The sequence below is a fragment of the Festucalex cinctus genome, chromosome 7 (assembly GCF_051991245.1).
Source record: "Festucalex cinctus isolate MCC-2025b chromosome 7, RoL_Fcin_1.0, whole genome shotgun sequence".
Taxonomy (NCBI): domain Eukaryota; kingdom Metazoa; phylum Chordata; class Actinopteri; order Syngnathiformes; family Syngnathidae; genus Festucalex; species Festucalex cinctus.
The window spans coordinates 3846014-3856550 of NC_135417.1; the positions used below are offsets into that span (position 1 = coordinate 3846014).

General features: G+C 39.2%; 1 long non-coding RNA gene across 1 annotated transcript in view; it reads right to left on the reverse strand.

Annotated features, from left to right (window-relative positions):
* Positions 1–10537, reverse strand: part of LOC144022755 (uncharacterized) — a 35817-nt gene that overhangs the window by 24562 nt on the left and 718 nt on the right. The gene's annotated exons all lie outside the window — the stretch shown is intronic.

Below are 10537 nucleotides of genomic sequence, written 5' to 3' on the forward strand. Positions count from 1 at the left end.
GGTGAGGTGTCTGTGCACGTACCTTTTCTGGCAGCACATCAACAAACGAATGCTTGTGTGTGCGCCCGGGTGTGTACAAAGTAAAAAGAACAGCTTCTTGGACAAATCCAGTCTAAATAATCATCCCGTCCTGGCTGTTCAGATACCAACACTGTGTCCCATGTGGCTTCATTACTGTTGCTGCTAATTAAGCAGCTCCAAATAAACACCATCTTCAGCCTTCATTACCACAAACACAGCAGCATCAACACATGCTTCAACCGGATAGCTCTGTCCATGCTGGCATGGATAAATATGCAAGCGTTTCATATATATTGTTGAAAGTGCAGACAATGAATAGATAATATAACATAGATTATCATGCACTGGACATATTAGTCACAATTTCAGTTGAATGGTCAGTTAACGTGAACTTGTTGAATATCTTATCACAGGCCGGAACAACTTGTTTTAATTTTTTATTTTTATCAATTTTATATAATTCTAGGTACTGCAACTAATGAGTATTTTAATGATTTAATCATTGTCATCATCAATCAAACCAAACCAGTAACTGAAGTCGCGATAAACCGATTATCGGCCGGGCCCATTATCATTTTCGACAGCCAGCATTTTGGAAAATATTGCATCGCCCTTTTTGAAGAATCATACGGGCGATAATGGATCAATTTAAAACTGCGTTTACTACATGGAACTATTTATTTCAACTTTCAATTAACTTTAAAAGATACTGCTGACTCAGGCAACGCTCTGCACCTTCTGTTTTTGTTTGATACTAAAACTAAGATAAGTATAAAAAAAAAAATAACATTCAAGATTTTAGAAAACTTTATTTGCTGTAGAAAACATTAGGGAGATATTTGTTTAAGTATTTATTTATTTTTTTAAGACATGCTAACCTTGGGACAGACTGAACTATTTATTTATTTTTTTTAGAATTTTAAAACAAAGATGTCCAGTGACTAAGAAAAAAAAAAAAAAAAAAAAAAAAAAAGTTGTTCAATAAACATATGCTTAAAAAATTTCAACAAAGCTAAGATCTGGAATTTCATTTTTTTTTTTTTTTTTAATAATTGTGATGACAATATTTTCCCTTTTCTTGAAAATGAATATCGGCTCCAAATATCGGTTATCGGCCTCCTTGACCTACTAATAATCTGATAATCTGTATCGTCACTGAAAAAAAATATACCAGTCTATCTCTAAATGGAGTTATTTTTGTGAAATTTCTCCACTGTCATTTAAAAAAAAAGTTAGATTGCTATCTAATCGAAATATTGAATGGTAAACAATCATTGATTGTAAATGTTTGGAGCATTATTCCAAGAGTGATGATGAATTTGACTGAGCTGTAATTTGCAGAAATCGAGGTTTTCCAAGGTGGATTTTCTCATGAAAATTTGGTCAATTTCCAAACTGCAGGGATGTTCAAATTTTGGGGTTTGACTTCACTATCAATTCATTTCACCATCTCGTCACACAGATGATCAGCAATATCTTCGCTTCTTAGACTGAATAGTGATTTTGTAGCAGCTGGCAAGAACAAAGATCTGCTTTAATTAATTGGGGTCTGCAGTTAAAGTGCAATTACAAAAGCGCTGAGTTTGACTGAATTGGGGTGAATTACATCAGAATTATGGAAGCAAAATGCTTTGAAGTCCTGTAACGACAACACACTTTTTTTTTTTTTTTTTTCAAATGTGTCTGCCAACATGTGTCTATGTGTGAAATAATGAGCAGCATATAAAACATAATAGTATGCTGAAATCCCAGCAACTTCAATTTATTCCTCCATTACGACTCCGAGTTCAACACAAAGCCGAGTGGGGAAAAAGCTTTTGATTATGAAGCTGTTAAAAACTGGAGCACAGTGTAAACAACAGGAGCCCGCCAGACTGAACTTGTACATTTTCCTCCATCAAAACGGAATTGATTCTAGATGTGCATACAAAGACATTTGGGCTACAAAATGCTTGGGATGTGCAAACGTTTGAAGACTGCAGTATGGCAGTTTTTGCAGCGGGTTTAGCTTTCACGAGGCGGGAGGGAAGATAATGTCAGAGGAGATTTGATAAAATGCTGCATAACCTTGTGGCTTAAAGGACAGAACACCTCTTTTCCTGTTACGCTTCAAACCTCAATCTTACCTCATCTTTTTGTTTAACAGTTTCTCCTTGAGCACACGCTGAAAAAGAAACAAAAACTCCTATTTGTAGTCATGGTCTGAGCTGGCCACTGTGTTTGAGATTAAAAAACAAGCGACGTTCGCTGGGCCACTGCAAAGGTCAAGTCAAATTGTACTTGGAATTCTCCTTTTCGCAAGGAAGGAAAATTGCTCAATTTTATGAAATTAAAGCCCACCAGGTAAAAAAAAAATTCCATGGTAACTATTTGATCCCTCGGCTGATTGTATTGTGGGTGTTTACTGCATATCAAACTTATAAAACAAAATTAAAATAGAGGACTAGGTTTAGAGTACATTATTTATTTTATATAGAAAATTGATTTAAATGGTAAGTACCCCCCAAAAAATACATTCTTGACAATAATGTTCAATGTGACCTTACTAGACTAAACATGACATTCTGAATCATATTACATTTGTGGAATATACGAAGCAAAATCCAGCCGTTTTTATCCATCTCAGGGGGTGGCCATTTTGCTACCTGCTTTCAACTGAAGATGGCATCAATGTTGCGAAGGTCTCAGGTAACAACCAATCACAGCATAGCTTCTGAAAACAGGTGAGCTATGATTGGTTGTAGCCAGGGACATGAGCGACATTAATGTCATCTTCAGTTGACAGCAAGTGGCAAACTGGCCGCCACACGCCCCCTGAGATGGATAAAAACGGCTGGATTTTGCTTCATAACTTATATTGCACAAATGTAATATGAATCAGAATGTCATGTTTAGACTATTGAGGTCACATATAACATATTATTGTCAGGAAATGTTTACGGTTGACTTCAAACAAAAACAACATTCATTTTTCTGTAGAGTTTGAGCATTGGTATTCGGTATTTTAGTGTACAATTCTCTGACATTTTCGGTCCAGTTATTCACATAAATGACTTACTGACATGCTCTCTGGGGACACATCTAAGGTAGAATTGCAATTAAAACTTTAAAGGTTTGAGGATCTGATGATGAAATGATCGCATGGCATCAAATTGTCATGTTAGGTGTGGAATTAGGACCCGAACGCAAGTTTGGAAACAGAGCTTATGTACAAAAATAGAAACAGAAGAGAGAAGGACTTGATGCAGATGGCCAGAAAAATAAAAAAATAAAATAAAAATAAAACACTTGACGGCGGCACGGTAGTCGAGTGGTTAGCACGTCCGCTTCCCAGTTCTGAGGTCTCCGGTTCGAGTCCAGGCTCGGACCTTCCTGGGTGGAGTTTGCATGTTCTCCCCGTGCCCGCGTGGGTCTTCTCCGGGTACTCCGGTCTCCTCCCACATTCCAAAGACATGCATGGCAGGTTAATTGGGCGCTCCGAATTGTCCCTAGGTGTGCGTGTGAGTGTGGATGGTTGTTCGTCTCTGTGTGCCCTGCGATTGGTTGGCAACCAGTCCAGGGTGTCCCCCGCCTACTGCCCAGAGCCAGCTGAGATAGGCGCCAGCAGCCCCCGCGACCCTTGTGAGGAATAAGCGGTCAAGAAAATGGATGGAAAGATGGATAAAACACTTGACTGAAAAACCTTAAATAAGAAATATTGAGTTGGCTGGATTCAGAGAAAACCTTAAAAACCACGACGTGCTGAGAGAATCCTCAGCTAAGGAACCTCGACTTACTGGCAAAATTGTCATTCAGTAACTCAATGAACTGTATATGACAGAATAAAGGTCCATATGACAAAGGCAAATGTTTTCATGACGAGGCAAAATAAGAGTGACTAATACGGGACCATGGCAACTGCATGGCAACTGACCACTTCATCATAGTAACTGCATAAGACTAGACAAACAAAGAGTCACTTATACATCGCCATCAAACATTATTATAAGGCTACAAGGCCTATGATCAAGTAAGAGTGACTAGGAAAAATAAAAGTTACAACCAGATCATAGCAACAGCATATCAACTGACAACTTCATCATAAGGAACATTGTAACTACATAGCAACTGATATCAACATCATAACACAAGGACCCAATCCAAAACAGTCATAACACAAATTATCTTCAAGGGTAACTGGAGACTATACGAGCTGACGTGCAACAAGAGTCAGGGTAAACCCTAGACTGGTCGCTAACCAATCACAGGAAACAGATACCAAACAACCAAACTTAGATTTACACCAATGGACAATTTTAAAACTTAACCTACAGAGCATGCGTTGGGAAGAAGCCGGAGTTGCCGGAGAAAACACATGCAAACTCCAACAGAGATTCAAACCCTGAACCCAGACAGACTGTGTCACAAGTTGTGTGGCATCATACATGACGGGCAGTTGAATTCTCGAGTCCTTTAGGCAGACAAACACTAGGACGATGGCCATTTTGACATTGGGTTAAAGACGGGGTGACAAATGCAACACGGATGAAAGCTTTTTCCATGGAGTTCAGTTCAAAGTCATTTCCCTCCTACGTCCCGAAATTCAGCCAGCGAGTGGTGAACGACATTTCCCCAGGCCCACTCTTGGCTTCACACGCACAGTAAAGGCATGGAAACACATGCAATCGTGTCCATCTCGTCTCCCTCTCTCTCGCTCTACCTCCCACTTGTGCCCTTTAATATTCTCAAGCAAGTCAAATTATTTTAGGTGGCCTTCAATTCCACTTGCTACTTGAATTACTGGAAGTCTCCAGTGGACATTACAACATTACCGGGAGCCTTTCAAGTTCAACATGAGATGATTATCTTTGGGTTCAATTTAAACATTTTGTAACCTTTTGACTTGAAAATTACCAAACGGAGTCAAGCAAGGTAATGAGGCAGGAATTTAGAAAGGGAATGTCATGTGACAGTTTTGATTCATACTCAGGCTGACAACATTGTCAACATGTAGCATGTGGTCGCAGCCAATGTGACACGGACATTTATCGTCAAAATGCATGTGCATGACAGTAAGAGGTTCACGTTGGCGTAGGTTTTCAGGCACTGTGATGACCTTTTTTTCAAATAGGCCCCTGTACATGGTAGACCTGTCATATGAATTAAGTTTTAAAATGAACAAAAAAAAAAAAGAATCAATATGTGATGGTAAAATGTCTGCCTTGACTTTTGCAAGGCCATTTTAACATAGCCCTACTTCTCCTGACATTGACACTTTTCCCACTCACTCTTCTTACTGTTGTCATACTTCATTATACTCCTATTATAAGCCTCGTATTATAGGAAATTATATTACTGAAACGCCACCAGGTTCTCTGCGCCAAAGCTCATCTCAACGTTCAAAAGTCAGCATCTGTGATGGTTCTGGGGCTGTGCTAGTGTCAATGGCAAAGGTTACTTACACATCTGTGAAGGCAAAATTAATAGTGAAAGATACATACAATTTTTGGAGAAACATATGCTACCATCCAAACAAAGTCTTTTTCAGGGATGTCCCTGCTTATTCCAGCAAGAAAATACGCAGCCATATTCTTCACGTGTTACAAGTGTGACTAAACTGGCCTGCCAGCAGTCCAGACCTGTTGCTCATGGAAAATGCGTGACACATTATTCTTCTACTTGGTACTCCAAGCTTCGGTCATTAAATCAGCAATGTCTTCTTTATTTTGAGGTAACGAGTAAAAGGAAGACAGTTATGGCAGAAATCCATTGAAATAAAAGGATACATGTTATTTAGGCAACGTAGTGGCATAAAAGTGAAACTTGCCTGAAATACAATACTATTTGAGGGGGACAGCCTACTGTTTGTATGTAGTTATTTTTTTATTTTATTTTTTTTACACAGTACTGCAAGTTTGTTAAACCTGTCTAAAAACAATGAAAAGCAATTTCTCACTGTTTGCCCACATCCTGCATCTCTGAGGGGCTATGCACCCCCCGTTCATAAAAAGTGTATCGGCCCCCCTCTCCCTTTCCCTGGGTGAAAGATGGATAAACAGTGTGCAGGAGTCCTTGGCTGAACTGTAGAAGTGCTGATGTGGCGGCAAGCCCACTAACAGCATGATGACGTCTCTATCTGTCTCCCCGTGATGCACCCTGCCTCACACAGGCCGAGAAAAAAAAAAAAATGTCAAAGCAATATGCTGGTCAACACAATGTATATGGAAATTTGTGTTCTCATGCGGAAGTAAAATTTTAACAAATTACTGGTAAATAAAAACAAATTTGATCCTTGGTGGAATGTCTTCATATAGCTATGGTCTTAGATCACACCTTCAAAATGGCGATAAGGTGTGCAAATACCTTGCAAATGAGGTCGCCCAAATGTCATCCCAAATGTAGCAGCACCTTTTCTTTGATCTCAAGTTGAAGAGGGTAAAGATATGAACCTGCATTTTGTTTTGTGATACAGGCTGCTAGCATTGGTGTATGGACATAGCGGCAAAGCTTACAAGTCCATTGACCAAACTGACTTCTCATTATTTGCAGAATCCTTGGCAAAGGATTTCTCTTGCTTTGCTTCATCTTTCTCGATGACATATGCATCATACTTGGCCATACTAATATACAAATACAAACATCACATTGGTCTTTTCAGGGAGTTAATATAGAATAAATCACTTTGTAGACCACATCTATGAAATATCATATCCCAACTGCTCTCACGCCAGCAACTGCAGCTGTCTGTTGATATTCCCAGTGTAGTTTGGGAAATAGTTGTGGCTGGATGAAAGAACTTTCTTGTCTTCGTAGGGCTTTGTGCTTCTGCAGTGTGTGAATCAACAGTGGGAAGGTCCACCAACCAGTCCTTAATAAGGAAATCCTTGATTTAGGTTCAAGCTTTCCATGAATGCCAGACTTAGGTCCAGATTTAGAGAGTTTTGTTGCAACTTGTTCATCATTGTCCATGATGTTTTTGTATAGCCTGTGTATAATGTTTCTTTCAGGGAGATCAAGCGTGGAGGGGGAAAAAAAAAAAAAAAAAAAAAAAAGTCTATCTTGAAGCTTCAGTTGGTAGGACAATGATGAATTATGTCAGAATCCCACAGCAATTTTATTGAGCTTTATGATATAACCTTTTTGGCCAGTGTTGACGTAAAACCAACATTGTGCATTCTCATTGATCGAATCTTCTGAAATATCCACTGCAGCTGCTCTTCTGTAATGACTTGGCAGTCTCGAGTTGAGACTCGTTGACAAAACTTTTGAGTTGCACGGATGACCCGCAATCTTTTGAACACATTTCTTTGACACTTTTGCTTTTGTGTGTCTGGCATTCCTTTGACCTGTTTCTTCTTGGGTTCATTTTGCTTCCATGTTCCTGGACTGAGGCGTTTATTCCTTTTCCTTTAGACCATATTGTTTAAATCAACAACCTCATTCCCCCATCCTGCTCTTCAGACGTTGCCACCATAGCTAGGCTGCCTACATTTTCAAGGTCACAGGATGAGAAAGCCAAACTGCTGTAGGTTTATTACTTTCTGGACCTGGATTATGCTAGTTCAAAAATAGTGCTACACCAAATGAGCATTAGCATTTTAAGTTGGAACCACCACCGAAACTGATATGTACTTTAACTCCACATTTTCTGTAGTTCACTTTGAGTCAACAACAGGGCCTCAGCTGGCTGCAGCCGAGTAATGCCATTCACAATGCCTTGATTGCTTTCCAAGACAAAAATATCCATGCATGTAACAGCATGGATCCCTTCATCCTTTATCACAGACTGCTTATCTTGCAGCATCTTTATTACTCGATCAAGTCTCCTATATAATCAGCATCTGTCTCAGTTGTCCCTCACACAAACACCAAACCTCCAGCCGTCACTGACTCAAACACACGCACACACACGCCCGCTCAGATTCACACCCACACACAAACACGAGTTCATGCAACATCACTCAGCTGACCTGAATGATGTTGGAGTGTGGATTTCTCCTGTGCCCGTGTTCAAGTGACTCATCTATCCTTCCACTGCTTCATTACAGCCTGCAAGGGCAAACACTATCTCCCGCTCCTTCTGCCGCCCCAGCTGGAGGCATAGAGATGGAGATATACAGTTAGGTAGAAAGTCTTTAGTATCGGCTCCCTCACCTTCATCTTGCTTTTCTCTATATTTATCTCCTGTCTCCACATCTATTGCTTCATATCTATGTTTTCAATCACGCTTGCGCTCCTCCTCTTTCAACAAAACTTGAGTGAATGTTGGGGTGCTTAGGTAGCTAAATGCCAATATGTTAACCCTTGAAAGTTGCAGAATTGACTGCGATGCAAATAGCTTGAAACTAAAGCAGACAAACACGTCCTTTGGCGTTGCAAGGTTAGGCCTCACTGCCCCATTTTTTCTGCTTTAGCTGAGGGGATCAAAATCCTTCCAATAGTCCCAAAATGTGAAGAGGAAAGGTTTCCAAGAAAGATGTAAGCTATAACCAGACGTGTTCTAATCTGTTTGGGATGACATGAGTATAGCTCAACGAAGAGATGAAAGGTGAACGTATACAATAAGAATTATATTTTCCAAAGGCAGAGCGTTAGATTGTGTTTTGCTCAGAGGCACAGCTTTTTGGAGAGAGAGAAAAAAAAAAAACGTCTATTGAGGCCCGAGGGTAAGGCATAAATAATGGATTGCTAAAACCTCTTATTCTCTCAATTTTATATGGCTAGCTGTTATCAAAAATAACTGGATCTGTGGCGCATTAGCAGACTTGCACGCAACAGAGTGGTTTCTAGTCTAAGGAGGACTTACTGGGCAAAAGTGCAACTATAAACCCAACTTTCAGACTTTTTCTATCGTCACAGTACAATGTCATCACAAAACTATGCCACCAATAACAATATATTTGGTCTCAAAGTCACACATAGACTTGAAAGTCAAACGATCTTTAGACCGAGACGTCAGCCTACCACTTGAGACTTGAGCAAATCTAGCGAGACTTCAGCTCAGATGCATTGAGGACCAAAAGGATTAACTCCAAAAGTGTATTTAGCATTTTCTTTTTTTCAGAAAGTGGTAACACAACTTAAAACATTGCCTATTAATAAATTAATTAATAAAAAGGCTTTAATGATGGTAATCGTTTTACTCTGAAGCAAATTTCCATTTAATTGTTGGTGTCAAAATATGAACAAATCAGATATCAGAGGTCGACCAGGATGTTGAAATGGTCTGCGTTCGAGGTTACGCTTAAGAGTTGAAGAGTTGCATGTACAATAACTTATAAAGTTGCAATTGATCTATGATCCTGGGTCTCTTATCCCAGGCGCCGCACCTCATTACTCTTCAAGACACCCGTTTCGACAGAGAGGACTGATAAAGCTGAATCAATGCCAGTGATCACTTGCCACCTTGATATGTAAAAGAACACTGAAGAAGAAACGACAGGAGGGCCAGTCTCATTGAAGGAACTCTTTCAAGTAGTTTCATCACGATAAGAAGGATAACGGAGATCGAACTCCAACTTTTCAGTTGGAATGGTCATAAAGTTGAAGGATATGTGCAAACTTTCATCCATCCATCCATCCATGAATTGGATACAGAACCTCTCTACTGTACTAATTAATATAGCACTGTGAAAGTTCTTACAGTCGTGTGTTCGTTCAAAGTCCACTTTTGATCTGACAATCTAATACTTCTAAGTCTTTCCACAAGGAGCAATTATTAATCTGTTCTAAATAGGTTAAGAGGAAAATTGCAATATTTTGTCAATTATTTGTCATTGACAAGGCCATTGCATTTATATTTTGTCTTTTTATTTTTATTTTTATTTTTTTTACAGATGTTTCCCTTTAATCCATTGTGCACCCTTGCATGGCATGCCTTAGCATTCATAGTGCACTGTACAACCACTGTGCGATGGCAAGTAAGTGTTTTAGTATGTAAATCAAAATGCTAGCAACATATAGCGACAGCCTAGGCTAGCACAACAAATAATTGCTGTTCCACTAGCTGGTAGGGATTTAACAAGATCCAAACATCACGATACAATAAATGTCATGATGTGAACCTCACAATATGAAAATTATCATGATATTGAGATGAGGTAGTGACAACGGAAAAAAAACAAAAAAAACATGGCTTGGCCATTTCATATGTTGTTGTCATGTGCACCTATTTGGCTCGGTGGCACAAAGCATCATGGTCTGTAGTTCACAATGCTGTGGTCAGCTGAAGAGAGCGAAAAGTCAGTGATGTTGAAAAATATTTGCTGGTATGACTGATTTATGGGAGTGATAACCGCCACAGAGCCCAAAACATTCCTAATTAAAATTAAATGGCACCAATAAACTAACCAAAATAATTTACCCAAATTGAATACAACTTCACCTTTTTTTTTAACAGATATGCTGTTTTTAATATCATGACAAAGATGATATTGTGGCAATTAGAATACTGTGATATAGCGATATTGCAATTATCGCTACCTTACTAGCTGGCAAAGGTACAATTAACTTGCATCACAATCTGTTGCCATTGACG